This window comes from Accipiter gentilis, chromosome 28, assembly GCF_929443795.1.
Source record: "Accipiter gentilis chromosome 28, bAccGen1.1, whole genome shotgun sequence".
Taxonomy (NCBI): Eukaryota; Metazoa; Chordata; class Aves; order Accipitriformes; family Accipitridae; genus Astur; species Astur gentilis.
The window spans coordinates 5,186,420-5,204,634 of NC_064907.1; the positions used below are offsets into that span (position 1 = coordinate 5,186,420).

The following is an 18,215-nucleotide window of genomic DNA, read 5'->3' on the forward strand; positions in this document are numbered from 1 at the left end:
AAGAGCAAAAAAGAAGCTAGCAGTTGTCAGATGATTTTCCTAGCGGTGGTATATTCAAGGTGAAACTTGAATTCTGGTACGTTTGGACTTGAGGGGAGTGAAAGTCAGTTACATTTTCCGTCTAATTCTAGGCCTAGAGCTACAGAACCACCAGTCATAGCACGTCCTCTCCCTGATGCGGAGCTGCCCGATGCATTTGTTGGGACACCCGTTAACAAAATTTAGCTTTGTACCTGTTAAAGAAAAGGTCAGCTTGGGGACACAACTAAGTGGAGAATTTGAAGTGGCCCCAGCAGTGAAATGCAGAGGAATTTTCTTCTGACATGAGAATTACACATCACTTGTGCCACGTAAAATTGCATTACTCTTGCCTCAGATGGCAGGGATTTAGGAAATTCAGTGTGACATGTCACGAAATAATGAAAAAACAAGAGAAGGCCTGTAACTTGTTCATGGGCCTGATACATCAGCCCAGCAGTGAGGGTTCACCTGTATTTCTTGTTCCTTGAATGTCTTTGTTAAGTATCACCTCAGATGTCTTGAGCGCAGCATGATTTTATTTCAGGTATTTATTTATGTTCACGGTTTCAATTGTGTCTCTTCACAGATCGCTGGATTTGGTGGTTCGTCCTGTTCCTTCAAGTTCTGCAGCACAGGGTGATAGCTGGCAGTCACCATGCAGCGCTTCTATTTCATTCATGGCACCCAGCCCACTGAAACCAAATATGCTTGGTTCCATCTCACAAAAGAATTTTTCAGGAGCATCAGAGCTGAATTTACTGGAGACACCTCTTGTGGTTAAGGTTTGTGTTTTAAAAAACAGGATCAACCAACCGAAGCAAAAGCCTGTAAACTTTGTTTCACATGAAACCACCACAGTATTTAACACAGACCCTGTTGGATTCAGACTGTGGAATATTTTCAGCATGCGTGTGGTTATTGGACGTAGAATCCTTTTGGAAGCAGGACAAAGTTGGGAACAGTCTTGAAGAGGGAAAGTTTAGTTCTAAGTTAACTGCCGTACGCACATTGTCCCATAGCTTCGTGAAATACTTTGCTCCATGCAATAAAAACGAGTGTAGGTTATAAATTGGACTTCTCAGTACACATAGATCCTTAGAGATGCAATTTGTAGCTTAACCATCTCATTGTTTAAGTGCTCAATAGCTCTGTGGAGTTTGACTTGCATGCCTACAAGCAAGAATGTATATGCTTCCGTTTCTTAATCCACTTAAGGGAATGACAACGTAAGTGATGCCAGTTAAGCGATGTCAGTCTCTGTCAAATTCAGTGATGGCTTTTTGCAGGGATTCTACGTATTGATGCTTGTGTTAAACTCTCTTTCCATTCACCGCCATCAAACTCTCCTCATGTAAGGAAATAACAACTGACCAATCAATCTTCTTGGTGCTGCTCTTTTTGCCTTTGCCTACCTGAACAGAATAGTAGTGATCTCTCTGAATTATAACCTTTTTCTTCTTACTAACTATTGTCCATATCGTTAAGCTGGTTTCATTCTCTTCCTTTTAAACCCATTCAATACTGTAAAATCTTTTCTGAGCTGACGTAAGGAGACCTGAACGCTTCTAGATGAAGATGTGTAGGTATGTTTACAGCAGTGTCACTTCATTCAGTCCAGTGCGTGGATTGATTAATCAGAGAAGAAAGAAGGTATCGCTGTTGCTTTGCCGATTGCCATTTCTCATGGCAGTGTTTTCAGTTGCTGTATCTGGGGTAGCATTTGAAGCTGTATGCCTTTTAGAAGAGCAGTGTAGATATGGCAAAAGTTACTGGGATGGGAGATAGCATTGCAGACAAGAAGATGCCATATCCTTGTTTCTTCAGAAAATTAATTTGAACACTAACATTTTATGTTGCATTAATTAAAAAAAAAAAGAAGAAGAAAGAAGCCAAAAGAGTCATAAGAAACATAAAACGCATGGGTTTTATACCATTAAGTTTTTTGTCCCTTTGGAAAAAGAGCAGTGCAGAGGCTAATCTTTGTCCTCTCTGCTGGTACAAAGTCAGTTTAATTTGAGCTAATACTTTAGTTGTGTGCAATGAACTTCTTGTAATCAGTTACCTTCCTGCTTTATGCTTTTTGTTCATCAGAATGATGGTGAGCCTCGCTTGAGAGAGAGAGCAGTTGCCAGAAGTTCTAGATTGGACCAGTGTGGCAAGATCCTTCCTAGAGTTCAAAGGAAGCTGGCCAGAGAGAGAGCCAAGCCTTACCACTTGCCTTCATCGGTCTCAAGAGAAGGTAATTTTTAGGGGAGGGAAATACAATGGACAACTGACCACGACTTTGATCACACAAGGCTGATATTTTTTCCCCTCTTGCTTTACAGTCGCAAGACCAAAGCCGTTATCAACAGTAACAAAACAAGCAAATGCAGGAAATGTGCATACAAGTGCAACATTCATCAGTAATATATTGTCCAAAAGTGGAGAAGTAGGGGTAGGAAATGAGCAGAAAACCAGTTGCTCACGCCGTGATAGGTAAGCAGCCTTTTAAGAAAGTTTAGTCTTGAGCTGCGTGTCTGGAGAGAGAGAGAGAGAGAGAGAGAGAAATCCACTTGAATTATGTTAGTGTTTTGGAGGGAAGGGGCACCTGAATAAAGCTTCCTTTGGCTTTTTTGCACCTACAAGATATAACATTTGAGAATCAATTCATCGTAAGTAATACTTGGAGCGAGAGTTCTTCTGCTATGATAATCTCATTTGTGCAAATACATCTATTTACATTACAGTAAATGTGTTTACAGAATTTAAGGTAGCTGAAACGAAAACCATGGTTGCCAACAAGCTGTTGGTGTACAGGTTTTGGTAGACTTGATTGTGTGATCAAATAGTAATCTTTTACCACTTTGGGCCCAGTTTCTGCTTCGTTTCTGCCTTTTGTTTTGTTTTTTTTTACTCAAAACCAGGCAGAATTATAAAGAGCAAAAAAGAAGCTAGCAGTTGTCAGATGATTTTCCTAGAGGTGGTATATTCAAGGTGAAACTTGAATTCTGGTACGTTTGGACTTGAGGGGAGTGAAAGTCAGTTACATTTTCCGTCTAATTCTAGGCCTAGAGCTACAGAACCACCAGTCATAGCACGTCCTCTCCCTGATGCGGAGCTGCCCGATGCATTTGTTGGGACACCCGTTAACAAAATTTAGCTTTGTACCTGTTAAAGAAAAGGTCAGCTTGGGGACACAACTAAGTGGAGAATTTGAAGTGGCCCCAGCAGTGAAATGCAGAGGAATTTTCTTCTGACATGAGAATTACACATCACTTGTGCCACGTAAAATTGCATTACTCTTGCCTCAGATGGCAGGGATTTAGGAAATTCAGTGTGACATGTCACGAAATAATGAAAAAACAAGAGAAGGCCTGTAACTTGTTCATGGGCCTGATACATCAGCCCAGCAGTGAGGGTTCACCTGTATTTCTTGTTCCTTGAATGTCTTTGTTAAGTATCACCTCAGATGTCTTGAGCGCAGCATGATTTTATTTCAGGTATTTATTTATGTTCACAGTTTCAATTGTGTCTCTTCACAGATCGCTGGATTTGGTGGTTCGTCCTGTTCCTTCAAGTTCTGCAGCACAGGGTGATAGCTGGCAGTCACCATGCAGCGCTTCTACTTCATTCATGGCACCCAGCCCGCTGAAACCAAATATGCTTGGTTCCATCTCCCAAAAGAATTTTTCAGGAGCATCAGAGCTGAATTTACTGGAGACACCTCTTGTGGTTAAGGTTTGTGTTTTAAAAAACAGGATCAACCAACCGAACCAAAAGCCTGTAAACTTTGTTTCACATGAAACCACCACAGTATTTAACACAGACCCTGTTGGATTCAGACTGTGGAATATTTTCAGCATGCGTGTGGTTATTGGACGTAGAATCCTTTTGGAAGCAGGACAAAGTTGGGAACAGTCTTGAAGAGGGAAAGTTTAGTTCTAAGTTAACTGCCGTACGCACATTGTCCCATAGCTTCGTGAAATACTTTGCTCCATGCAATAAAAACGAGTGTAGGTTATAAATTGGACTTCTCAGTACACATAGATCCTTAGAGATGCAATTTGTAGCTTAACCATCTCATTGTTTAAGTGCTCAATAGCTCTGTGGAGTTTGACTTGCATGCCTACAAGCAAGAATGTATATGCTTCCGTTTCTTAATCCACTTAAGGGAATGACAACGTAAGTGATGCCAGTTAAGCGATGTCAGTCTCTGTCAAATTCAGTGATGGCTTTTTGCAGGGATTCTACGTATTGATGCTTGTGTTAAACTCTCTTTCCATTCACCGCCATCAAACTCTCCTCATGTAAGGAAATAACAACTGACCAATCAATCTTCTTGGTGCTGCTCTTTTTGCCTTTGCCTACCTGAACAGAATAGTAGTGATCTCTCTGAATTATAACCTTTTTCTTCTTACTAACTATTGTCCATATCGTTAAGCTGGTTTCATTCTCTTCCTTTTAAACCCATTCAATACTGTAAAATCTTTTCTGAGCTGACGTAAGGAGACCTGAACGCTTCTAGATGAAGATGTGTAGGTATGTTTACAGCAGTGTCACTTCATTCAGTCCAGTGCGTGGATTGATTAATCAGAGAAGAAAGAAGGTATCGCTGTTGCTTTGCCGATTGCCATTTCTCATGGCAGTGTTTTCAGTTGCTGTATCTGGGGTAGCATTTGAAGCTGTATGCCTTGTAGAAGAGCAGTGTAGATATGGCAAAAGTTACTGGGATGGGAGATAGCATTGCAGACAAGAAGATGCCATATCCTTGTTTCTTCAGAAAATTAATTTGAACACTAACATTTTATGTTGCATTAATTAAAAAAAAAAAGAAGAAGAAAGAAGCCAAAAGAGTCATAAGAAACATAAAACGCATGGGTTTTATACCATTAAGTTTTTTGTCCCTTTGGAAAAAGAGCAGTGCAGAGGCTAATCTTTGTCCTCTCTGCTGGTACAAAGTCAGTTTAATTTGAGCTAATACTTTAGTTGTGTGCAATGAACTTCTTGTAATCAGTTACCTTCCTGCTTTATGCTTTTTGTTCATCAGAATGATGGTGAGCCTCGCTTGAGAGAGAGAGCAGTTGCCAGAAGTTCTAGATTGGACCAGTGTGGCAAGATCCTTCCTAGAGTTCAAAGGAAGCTGGCCAGAGAGAGAGCCAAGCCTTACCACTTGCCTTCATCGGTCTCAAGAGAAGGTAATTTTTAGGGGAGGGAAATACAATGGACAACTGACTACGACTTTGATCACACAAGGCTGATATTTTTTCCCCTCTTGCTTTACAGTCACAAGACCAAAGCCGTTATCAACAGTAACAAAACAAGCAAATGCAGGAAATGTGCATACAAGTGCAACATTCATCAGTAATATATTGTCCAAAAGTGGAGAAGTAGGGGTAGGAAATGAGCAGAAAACCAGTTGCTCACGCCGTGATAGGTAAGCAGCCTTTTAAGAAAGTTTAGTCTTGAGCTGCGTGTCTGGAGAGAGAGAGAGAGAGAGAGAGAGAAATCCACTTGAATTATGTTAGTGTTTTGGAGGGAAGGGGCACCTGAATAAAGCTTCCTTTGGCTTTTTTGCACCTACAAGATATAACATTTGAGAATCAATTCATCGTAAGTAATACTTGGAGCGAGAGTTCTTCTGCTATGATAATCTCATTTGTGCAAATACATCTATTTACATTACAGTAAATGTGTTTACAGAATTTAAGGTAGCTGAAACGAAAACCATGGTTGCCAACAAGCTGTTGGTGTACAGGTTTTGGTAGACTTGATTGTGTGATCAAATAGTAATCTTTTACCACTTTGGGCCCAGTTTCTGCTTCGTTTCTGCCTTTTGTTTTGTTTTTTTTTTACTCAAAACCAGGCAGAATTATAAAGAGCAAAAAAGAAGCTAGCAGTTGTCAGATGATTTTCCTAGCGGTGGTATATTCAAGGTGAAACTTGAATTCTGGTACGTTTGGACTTGAGGGGAGTGAAAGTCAGTTACATTTTCCGTCTAATTCTAGGCCTAGAGCTACAGAACCACCAGTCATAGCACGTCCTCTCCCTGATGCGGAGCTGCCCAATGCATTTGTTGGGACACCCGTTAACAAAATTTAGCTTTGTACCTGTTAAAGAAAAGGTCAGCTTGGGGACACAACTAAGTGGAGAATTTGAAGTGGCCCCAGCAGTGAAATGCAGAGGAATTTTCTTCTGACATGAGAATTACACATCACTTGTGCCACGTAAAATTGCATTACTCTTGCCTCAGATGGCAGGGATTTAGGAAATTCAGTGTGACATGTCACGAAATAATGAAAAAACAAGAGAAGGCCTGTAACTTGTTCATGGGCCTGATACATCAGCCCAGCAGTGAGGGTTCACCTGTATTTCTTGTTCCTTGAATGTCTTTGTTAAGTATCACCTCAGATGTCTTGAGCGCAGCATGATTTTATTTCAGGTATTTATTTATGTTCACAGTTTCAATTGTGTCTCTTCACAGATCGCTGGATTTGGTGGTTCGTCCTGTTCCTTCAAGTTCTGCAGCACAGGGTGATAGCTGGCAGTCACCATGCAGCGCTTCTACTTCATTCATGGCACCCAGCCCGCTGAAACCAAATATGCTTGGTTCCATCTCACAAAAGAATTTTTCAGGAGCATCAGAGCTGAATTTACTGGAGACACCTCTTGTGGTTAAGGTTTGTGTTTTAAAAAACAGGATCAACCAACCGAAGCAAAAGCCTGTAAACTTTGTTTCACATGAAACCACTACAGTATTTAACACAGACCCTGTTGGATTCAGACTGTGGAATATTTTCAGCATGCGTGTGGTTATTGGACGTAGAATCCTTTTGGAAGCAGGACAAAGTTGGGAACAGTCTTGAAGAGGGAAAGTTTAGTTCTAAGTTAACTGCCGTACGCACATTGTCCCATAGCTTCGTGAAATACTTTGCTCCATGCAATAAAAACGAGTGTAGGTTATAAATTGGACTTCTCAGTACACATAGATCCTTAGAGATGCAATTTGTAGCTTAACCATCTCATTGTTTAAGTGCTCAATAGCTCTGTGGAGTTTGACTTGCATGCCTACAAGCAAGAATGTATATGCTTCCGTTTCTTAATCCACTTAAGGGAATGACAACGTAAGTGATGCCAGTTAAGCGATGTCAGTCTCTGTCAAATTCAGTGATGGCTTTTTGCAGGGATTCTACGTATTGATGCTTGTGTTAAACTCTCTTTCCATTCACCGCCATCAAACTCTCCTCATGTAAGGAAATAACAACTGACCAATCAATCTTCTTGGTGCTGCTCTTTTTGCCTTTGCCTACCTGAACAGAATAGTAGTGATCTCTCTGAATTATAACCTTTTTCTTCTTACTAACTATTGTCCATATCGTTAAGCTGGTTTCATTCTCTTCCTTTTAAACCCATTCAATACTGTAAAATCTTTTCTGAGCTGACGTAAGGAGACCTGAACGCTTCTAGATGAAGATGTGTAGGTATGTTTACAGCAGTGTCACTTCATTCAGTCCAGTGCGTGGATTGATTAATCAGAGAAGAAAGAAGGTATCGCTGTTGCTTTGCCGATTGCCATTTCTCATGGCAGTGTTTTCAGTTGCTGTATCTGGGGTAGCATTTGAAGCTGTATGCCTTGTAGAAGAGCAGTGTAGATATGGCAAAAGTTACTGGGATGGGAGATAGCATTGCAGACAAGAAGATGCCACATCCTTGTTTCTTCAGAAAATTAATTTGAACACTAACATTTTATGTTGCATTAATAAAAAAAGAAAAAAAAAAAGAAGAAAGAAGCCAAAAGAGTCATAAGAAACATAAAACGCATGGTTTTTATACCATTAAGTTTTTTGTCCCTTTGGAAAAAGAGCAGTGCAGAGGCTAATCTTTGTCCTCTCTGCTGGTACAAAGTCAGTTTAATTTGAACTAATACTTTTGACAAGTGAAGTCTTCTCTTTTGAAGATTTAGCAGGTCTTAAATTATTATTTTTTTTCATAGGGAGCTAAAGTTTTGGCCACAGCTGCTTCTGGTTTTCCTGCGTTTACTCCTCAGTCTATGCTCAGATCCAGCCTTCACACTACACCCCTAGCAACTCCTTCTGCATCTCCAGGACAATCAGTTACTCCTCCTCTACAAGCAAAGGAGCACAGAATATCTTTCAGGGAAGAGAACTTGAATGCAAAATGGACTGTTGGGGTAAGCTGGCCTGTAGTTAGTGATCTTTATAGTTAAAGGCTTTACAGACTGTGATTTGATTTAGGTTTTTTCAAGTTTTCCAAAACTCCTTATATTGAGAACTGGAATAGCAAATCAGAACGGCAGACTTGAATTTGGTCAAAAAAGGTTATGTTAGACCTTCTGTAACATCACCTGCCTGCAGGAACATATTCATAACAAATACCAGGGACCTTGGTGGTTTTTACTGCAGCATCGCTAGGCGCTGTGGTTGTTCCAGATTGCATGTGTGCAGCTTCCCGCTATACCTTTCGAAACGGTGGTATGGCAGGAAGGTAAGGAATACAGATTGAGTCAGTTGTTTGGGTTCGTTAAGCTTTGTGAACGAAACACCTCTGAAAGCAACAAAAGTCATGAGCTGCATTTACTTTCAGTCTCTCTTTTTGCAAGGACTGGGTTTCCTTAAGTTATGGTAAAAATAGACTGCCGATGAAGAGAGCTGTATGGCTGTCTCTTCTCTAGCCCTAAAGTTCTCGGTTTTGCTTCTTGCCTTGCACCAGCGATAGCATTCGTATAGTTGTCAAATGAAGTCTGTCCACCTGGAAGTTGCCCCCTTCTGCTCCTCCTTTTGTTCTGTCGGGTGGCTTCCCTGATTCAGCTCGTCATGGAGTTGCCAGAGTAACGTACCAAACGGATGGGGGCATGTGCTAGTATCTACCTGTAGGAGCTTTCCGCACCTGTGCTAACAAATTGTCTTAACCTGTTTTTATCGTACCTGTTATTGCCTGTTAGAAAGAGCTACTCAACTGTAAGAAGAGGCTCTCTCTCCTGTAGGAAGTTCTTAGTAATAGTGCAGCGTGGCCGGATTAATTTCCTTGTTCCACGCCACAGGCATAGTGAACGCTAAAATATGTTAGTAGTGCATACAAGCTGAAAAGGCAAGCATAAAAAAAGAGAAATCTTGGAGTTACGATTTTAGGTATGCAAAGCTCCCTCTTCTTGAAAACACAGTAGTGAACCCAATGAACAGCCTTGAGATGACAGGGTAAGCACGCACTTACAAGGCCCACTTCATCTTAATTCTCCAAGGCTGTGGAAACTCAATAAGCAGTCAACAGTGTGATTGGTTTTTACACTCCGCTTTAAAAGCCAAGATAGCGCTAGAAGGAGAACTAATTTTGTAGCACCTTGCTTGAGGTGACACTTGTAATACTGACAGATATTGGTATATATTTGTTCTTTTTTTTGTCTGGCTTTGACAAAAAGTATATGTGTGATCTTGATTGTGAACTTTCTTTTTAAAAAATAAAGGTGACGGAAGATAATAAAGCACCATCTGGAGTTTCATCTGAGCATCATCACGGAGTGGTGGAGGAAAGTAGAGATGAACCAACTCTGTTTCCTCTGAGCAATCCCGAGGAAGATGGTGCTGAAGTAGAAGAGTCTGGAGATGGTTTGGAGAAAATGGATGTCAGCAAAGAAAACAGTAACTTCTCTGCCAGGTCAGACCAAGCTGCTTTGGAGTATCATGATGCAAAATCACCTGGCGATTTTGAAGATGAAGTCATCTTTATAGCTGTTAATCCAGCTAATTCTTCCACTGAAGAAACTGCCGATTTTGAAGAACTGGAGAAGGAGGAAGACAGTGAAATAGTTGAAGAGAAACCCTTCCCGATGGAACAACCAGATTCATCAGAACTAAGAAAAGCAGCTGGTATGTTTCCTGGTATGATAACCTAAGCTTCTGCATTTCTCGGATGACTTCAAAAGGCTAAATTACGGATGGGTGCAACAGTCCATGATGAGCATTCACAAATGTCCCAGGCACTTCCTTGTCCTAGGCTTTTAAACTTGCCACTGTGTTTTGAGTCCTTTTTTAGGTCTCGTGGACATTCTGAATGTATACTGCTTTTGGCGGGCACTTCTTGTGTGTAATTGCAGCGGAGAGGCAGCAGTGACTTGTGGGAGTTTTGAGAGGGGTACAAGTTGAAAACTTAGGCTTCTGGTTCTGTTTTAGGGGTACTTCTGTAGGCTGCAGGTTTTTTTACAGCACGTTTAGCGTATGGCGTGCTTTGACTAGATAGGTAATTTTTTGTTGTTCTTTTGTTTTTTTACCCCCCTCGTTAGTGCTCAGTTAAATAGTTTTCTTTGGGAAGTGAGTCTGCTTGTGTATCTGCTTCTCATTACAGCTATGCTTGCTCCTTTTGCTGGCTCAACAGCTTATGCAGCCTTTTCCAAACCTATTTCAGCTGGTCTTTGGTAATTCAGCTCCATTCAACTCATTCAAGCCAGTGCGGCTGCTGAGGATGTGTTCATATGAGCAGGTCTGCTGGCAGGTTAGAAGAGATGTCACTCACTAGGTGGTGAGCAGTGATGAAGAGCTGGGAATGACAGTAGTGCAGGAACAGGGAGAAGATGTGTAAACACAGCTACAGTCAGGATTGGACAAACAGAGCTCAGTCCGCTCAGCTCCTTATAACAGAAGTTTGCTATTCCTGGGAGAGGTATGCAAGTGTCGGAGTTCTGCGTCCGAGGTCTCGAAACAGTTTGTAGTGGGGAGCGTGTACTCCGGTATCAGTGCATCATATGCAGCCTGATTCAGTCCTAAGCCCGAGATGATTCCGGAGGATCCTGGAGAGTGACTGCTGCTCCTGAAGTTCCTCAGCTCCTCTTCTTTTTCAATAAGAGGAGTGCCCAGACAGGGGCTCCGTGTATATGGGAATTCAGACCTGGGGTTCTCCAGGTCTGAGTGTTTCTAGTAAGACAGGTCAAAACATTTGCCTGTCTGATTTTAGCTGCCCTGTGTTTGGACAAGAAATCAAGGGTGCTTTTCCTTAAAAACAATGATGAGGTCCTAATCATTAAAGAATAACCTTATGAAGAAAGTTTGTCATTGCCGGACTATGGTACAAAGAGTTCTGTACAATTTCAGTACTCTGGAAGCGTTAGAGGGCAGTCAGTATAGCTCTTGTTTGGCCTGAGCTAGCAAAATTATCCCAGTCCTGCGTACTGTCTGCAAAGGTAATTGTTGGATCTGCAGGAAGCAGACGGCAGAAACAAAGAAGAAAAGGAGGAGGGTGTTTCTAAAATTTGGCCTGTTGAGAGAAAAACAGGCTAGCAAGCAGTTGGGTTTCAACAGCACCAGTCAATCGCTAGAGAAAAGAACGGGAGACGACCTTAGATGCATTCTTGTAGAAGAGGGCAAACGAAATCAAGAGAGGAAAGAAGCATTGCTGGGATGAGTTAAATATCCAAAGAGAAATAAGAAAAACTTATGACCCGATTTTAAGAAGGAGGGATGTTTCCTGAGGTTTTTATGTATTAGGTCAGTAACATATCAAGTTGAGTTTGTAAACAGAATGTCAATGGCCATGCTGTTTTCTTGACGGAAATTACGCGTCAGACTTCTTCTTTTACTGGAAAGAAGAATTCAGACCTTCTGTGCATTTGAAGTCTTGGTAGCGTTATTTTGTTAGGTCACCATCCTAGGTGAAATGCGTTGCCGGCTCTCTTGAAAATCATATGAGCATTTTAAAAGAAATGATGTTACGTGCAACAGGGAAGTCACCCATCTGTCTGTTTTTGTAGGATTTGTGGAAGAATCAAATGCTGAACGTCTTACCCTTCCTGAGGATGGTAAATGGTTGTTTCAAGCTGCTGAGGCTGCTACTTCTGGGACTGCAAGTGAAGGGTAAGTTTATGAAATCGAGACACCTTTAGGTTCACACAACGTGTGACTGCTGGCTTTCCTGTGTTTGAAAACTATGATTTTTGAGCTGGTATTGGTTCTCTCCTGTGTTCTTAAATACAACAGGTTTCCTGTCCCTTTCTGTCTGTGGACAGAACTAATGTGGTGTGAATAGAAGTGAAATTGACGAGCTGTCACTTTGAGCCTTTTTTCTCAAATCATTGCAGACCCCAAAGTAGTGGGCTGAGGACTTCATTCAGCAGGCTGTATGCACCTTTCTATAGTTTGAGGGGGCTACTAAGCAGATACTGTGAAGAGAAGCCCTGCTTTTGTCGGAATGTTATGTCGGTGAAAATTACACCTGAGATTCCTGTAACTTTAGTGGGTTTATTGTGCGGCTTGAATACTTTCTGGCAGTATTTTATACACTTAATTTCTATTTTCTGTGTGTGGTCAATTAGCATCTATTTGTTTCTGGAAAGGGAAGCAGTTTTCTCACCAGGTACTTGAAAAGCTGCAACTGCTTAGTGAGAGACGTTAGCGATGAAATAACCCTTAATTTCACGTGGTAACTTACAGTGGCACACACTTTTGTTCAGTTGCTTCTAGACCTCGAGTATGGCAGCTGCACTCTTTCTACAGAAGACAAATAATATATTATTCTTTAATACAACTCTGTTGTTATGTTATTATCCAGTGTGAGATAGCTGGGAAGAATGTTAAGTACTTGATTCGTTGCACAAGATGAGTCGGGAATTGAATGTCGATGTGTTGGTAAAGGAATTTCTAATTTTTCTTAATTTTTTTCTGTTTGGAAACTTGAAGACTTTACAGTGAGAAAGTAATTTGTAAAGCTCTTCAAGGTTTGTTTTGAAGCTTTATGATGGATTTCTCTCTTTCTGTTCATGCAGTGAAGCAAACCAGCAGGAGTCCAAAATGTCCTCTTCATCAGCAGAAAAAGCCATACCAGTTGCAACAAACCCACAGCTTTCTGAATCCCTGCAGGCAGAGGGTGAATGTACGTAACAGTATGTGGGAGATGTTATGTGAGTTAAGGTAGCTGAACGCCTCAAGTAAAACGTGCAGTTTGCCATAGCGCTACAGGCGTCTCAGACTGAAGTAGTACTAGCATGTTACTGCTACCTTTCATTAAACCGTAGAGAGAAGAATACCCTCCTCAGAGAAAGTCCTTGTAGAAAATGCATAGCCAATGTTCCTGTTCTGGATAAAGGTACTGAGAACACTGGTAGAATGTAAAATATTAGAAGGAGAGATCAGTATTTATTTCGGTGTTGTACACCACTACTAATTTGTGTGCTATGGGATCTGCTGCTTGAGTTACTATTTTGAAAGATGATGCATCCCTCACTATTCCGGCTGTGAAGAATAACTAGCTACCAGGTAGATGGTTCTGGTTTCTAGCGTTTGGGGAAAGCCCGATGTATGTGGCAGGATGGAGAACTGTATTCTTGGCTCCTGCTCCCTCTGTTACTTCCTGTTGCTTAAACGCATCTCATTTATAGAGCAGTTAAGTTAAAATCATATAAATCTCTTCCAGCCGTGATACGTATCCTTGACAGCGAGGATGTGGTCAGTACTCATTCAGAAAATTGCCTTGAGGGGAAGTGTGTGGATTTACCTGAAGAACGTAACCCAGAAGCAGCTGAAGATGAAGGAAACGTTCCTTTTCCACAGGAAGAGGTAACTGTTTGTAACAATCTTCCTAAAACTGAGGAAATTAATGTAAGTAAACTATTTTCCCATTTTCTACAAAAGAGAAAACACCTTGCAAATTGAGGACAGTCCTGTCTAACTGACAATTAGAAGGCACGCAAAACCGTCTCAGTTTCTTTAGCTGGGTAACACAAGTCCAAACCTCGTTGGGTAAGGGCAGATAGGTTTTTCTCCTATGCATTTGCTGTACCTAGAACACAGAATAGAACCTGCCAAGACTTGGGCCTTTGAGAGCTGTAGGAGTGCTAAAACCCGCCTAAATATTCTTTAAAATCACCATGCCTTCATTTGGTTTGCTAGAATGTAAATGTTTCTTATTTGACTTAAAAAAAGAAATAGTTTTAATGTTGAAGACAATAAGAAAAGCTGGGGAGCGCAGCTTTTCAATACCGGAGGCCGTTTACCAAATGACAAAATGACGTGGGAACCAAACTCATTTTCAGAATGATTTGGGTGCTTAGGTCCTTTGCTATTTGTTCCTTATTAACATAAAGAGAATTCCCAGTAATGAGTTAATTTCAGTGTCAAGATATTTCCAGCTACCTAAAACTCTTTTTGTGTGTGTGTGAAAATGTGGGGGTTTTAACATCTCAACTTTGTAAAATATGAATTTTAAAAGGTTGTTCACAAGGGCTGAAAATCAGAGCCAGAGATTCCTCAGTTGTCGCAGGTTGTCCCCATTGTTCTCACTTCTGCTGGGGCCGAGGAGTGATTTGGATTCATTGTGGATGTCCTCTAAGTAGCATATAGAGTATGCTGTCGATTTCCTGTAGGGTTGTTCTCACAGGAATTAGTAATAGTTAGAGTGAAATACAAACTGAAAGGTAGGCGTAGCACAACTAGATTGGTCTCAAGCAACAGAAGATGCTTTTCGGTGTCCCAGATTTCAGATGAACTTGAATAGGCAGTCGCTTGCGTAGCTCGTCTCGGCTTTGGGGTTTAGGACAATGCTCTAGAGAAGATGATTATAGACTTGGGAATACATAAATCACGCACTTATGGGAGTAAATGGAAAATTTGTGATGGGAAGAAGGGAGCCGGCATGTGAGACGGTCACAAAGCTGCTGCAGCCATTCCTGTAGCAGTAGAGTGAAGGTTTTCCTGTTTTCGTTATGACTGGTTCTTACTGAGCTATACGTAAAGGTGTCTTTTTGGCTTGTCTACCTTCACTGAATTTAGGACAAACTACTTCCTACTGTCTTGGTCGTAGATTTATAAGCATAAAAGGAAAGTTTATGCAGACTGAGAGGGTTGTCAAACATTGAAATGTGCTGCCCAGGGAAGTGGTTGAGTCACCATCCCTGGAGATATTCAAAAAGCGAGTGGACAGGGTACTTCAGGACATGGTTTAGTGGGCATGGTTAATGGTTGGACTCGATGATCTTGATGGTCTTTTCCAACCTAAATGATTCTACGATTCTACGATTCTATGACTAGTGTTTCTCGAATTTAGCTTTGAAGCGTGGCACGTTGCTAGATGCGTGTTGCGCAACTACATGCACTTGTTCTCAAATTTGCGCTAATACCTCGCTTGCGGTCTGTGCTCCCTGCCGTGCTGTTAATGGCCGGTGGGAACCGGGCTGGAGTTACCCTGTTGTACTTCGTAACGCCGGCTTATGACAGGGTAGAATTGCTGGTGGTCGTGAAACTAGTCTGGTATTTGTACTCGGTATTGCCGTCACCTTCATACTTCGGGAGCCATCCATCGGAAACTATTAGTAATTACAGCTTTTAGCTTTTTTCCTCGGCGAGCCCGCCTATGGGGGGCATCTCCGTACTTGGGGTGCCATCGCCTGGAGACTGTTAATGATTACACTTTTTACCTTTTCTCCTTGGGGAGCCAGCCTAGGGAGGAGAAATCTGCCCGCATCTTCCCCTTCTCTGCCAGGCTAATTACAATAGTGTTTGAGGACTTTGAAAATTTGCATATCCTTGGGCTGCGGAAACCAGCATGGTCCTATGCGAGGTCTCCTGCATGTCGTTCGGGTCTTGTTTAGGGTTGAACAACTGTTTAAGAATACGATAAAAGATGATGCGTTAGCAACTTTTGACAAGGCAGGAGGCAAGAAAATAAGCAGATTCTATGGAGGCTCCCGCTGAGTGGCTTCTTCCTACTGCCCTCTTCGGCTAGCACTGTAACTTAGAGGGTTGGGCAAAGGTCTTCACGCGTTGATTAAATTATCTTGGCCATCTGAGTCACTTGAAATACATAACAGAGACTACTTTTGTTCTCAACATAAAAGCTTGAGTGTCTCATGTGGCTCTAGCAGGAGAGAATAATTGCTCAGTATGGGGAGCTACAAAGGCTGAGAGGGAGGTACTTAGAATCTATGTGTTGTCTCCTTCAATCCAAGTGATTCCTTAAAGTGCGGTGTTGAGTTGTGCGATGTGATACCTGGCCAGTTTGACTACAAGTGTTGCGGTGACAACTATGATGACCGAAACTTTAAGCTTGGGGGACATCGTTGTACTTTGCCCCGTTCGTTAGATGCAGAGTCGGTCACTCTGTGTGGATTTGTAGTCAGTCCGGAAAGTACTGCAATGTGATGATTGCTGCCAGCTGGGTATACAGCTTGTATTGTAAAACTGCTCACTTTGTTCACGGGGGGTGGCAAATCGTTAGTCAGGAACAGAAGTATCAGAAATGGAGCATGTGATTGTATACACGGAATACTCTGTTCTCTGTCCCTTAGACGCATAAACTTTTATCTGTAGTAGAGAGTACCTTGTATGTTTCTAACTTTACGTTTGGTGGCGATCTGAAAGGAAAAGCAGCATTTCACTGTCCTCAGCTTCATCTAGCTCAGCCTGAAGTTAGTCTGTTTGGTAACTGATAATGCATTAAGAGACATTTTTTAACTTTAGGTTATTGAAGATGGTGCGGTTAAGGCACAAACCTCAGAAGCAGCACCTGAAACATCACCATATAGTGAACTACATCCCTCAGGCAATCTTCAGTACAGCCATGATACTACAGAGCAACAGCTTGCATGTCATTTGCCTGATAACAGAGATGGCGAATGTGATGCAGCTGAGGGAGATGGAGAGCTTTTTCTATCCCAGAGTAATTCTACTTTAGTCTTGGAAGGAGAAGAAGGTGAAGCAGAGATGGGAGACCCTACATTAGTAGATGCTTCTAAAGCAGCTGGCACAACAACAGAGGAAAAACCTGTCAACAGTTTAGGAAATACTGAAACCCAAGAACATGTTACCAACTCGGTGTCCACTGTAACTAGTTATCAGGCATCTCAAAATATGGCAGAGTCGCTCCCGTATGTGCCTGAACCCATTAAGGCAGCTATTGCTGAGAACTTACTGGATGCAATCAAAGACACAAGAAGTAAAGAATTTACATCTGAAGTTGTAGAACAATCTATTCATGAAACCACAGGTAAAAAGGTAACTGGATTCCAGAAGGCAAAAGCTCCCTTAAGAACTGTGCCAGAAGGAGTGGAAGACGAAACCAGCGTACGTCAAGTAGAGCACGGCATCGCTCCTAGAACACGTACAAGGGGACAGCTGAGTAGAAGTCTAAGTGCTCCATCGGCAGGCACTCAGCAGCTACTGAAGACAGGCAAACCAGGTCTGTTTGCACTGTCTCCTAGGAGAAATACCAGGCAAACAAAAGAAGCGCCTGAGACTTCTAGTCTTCAAACAGAAGAAAATGCTCAAGAGGAGCAAATGCTTGTGATACCTGTTACTCCTAGGAAAGGCAGGAAGCCTAAACCAAGTACTGCAGAAAAAGTAGAAAGCAGTCTTTCTGATGGACGAACATTGTCCCTCCCTACACAGTCCGTAGCCGCTACTCCAAGAAGAAGATTAAGGAGAGCAAAGGAAGCTGCAGCTGAACTCTTGGGAGAGGCTAATGAGGAAACTTCTGTTGCTGAAGGTAGCATTATCGCTTCTGCTACTTCCCAAAGGACTAGAGGAGGGAAAAGTTCAGCGGGAGGTCAAGACACTGGCCAGATTGACACTGGTCATAAGATAAAAACGTCAGTCAGTCCCAGCAGAAGTACAAGAAAACTGAAAAGCGTTAATTTACAATTTATGCAAAATATTGTCAAGGATCAAGAGGTGCAGCCTAGTGCGCAACACCTTTTACCGGTGCCAGCTAAAAGAGGCAGAAGAAGAAAGATGAGTTCATCAGAAGATTCAGAAAATTCTGACCTTGATCTGTCTAAATCATCGCTTCCTCAAACAGAATTCAAACTTCCCGTCACTCCGGGAAGAAGGGCCAGGAAGCAGGCACAAAATCTCCTGGCAGACACAGAATCTCTCTCTGCTCAGGAAGACATGTGTGCAGGTGGGAAAGTGGGAATCCTTGATACTCCTGAGAGAAGAATAAGAGGAGTCCCACATGCTAAACTAGAAAAAACGGATGCTCCTGAGCAAAGAGCTGCCCAGCCAAACGAGGAATCAAGCACACCCAGGACTACAGTAGGAACAGGACGTCGGGGCAGAAAGAGACGATTAGTATTGGAGGAGAGCACAGGGGAGGAGGCCTTCCCCCAAGGACCTGCTGGCAGTCCTTTGATGCTAGAAGAGAGAAACCCATCAAAATGTGCTGCAATAATAAGATCTGTAATGGATCGTATTACAAGAACATGCCTAGTGTGTAAATAA

The 18,215-nt window shown here is 42.0% G+C and overlaps 1 pseudogene; it reads left to right on the forward strand.

Annotated features, from left to right (window-relative positions):
* Nucleotides 1–18,215, forward strand: part of LOC126051810 (protein ELYS-like) — a 45,092-nt pseudogene extending 26,877 nt beyond the window's left edge.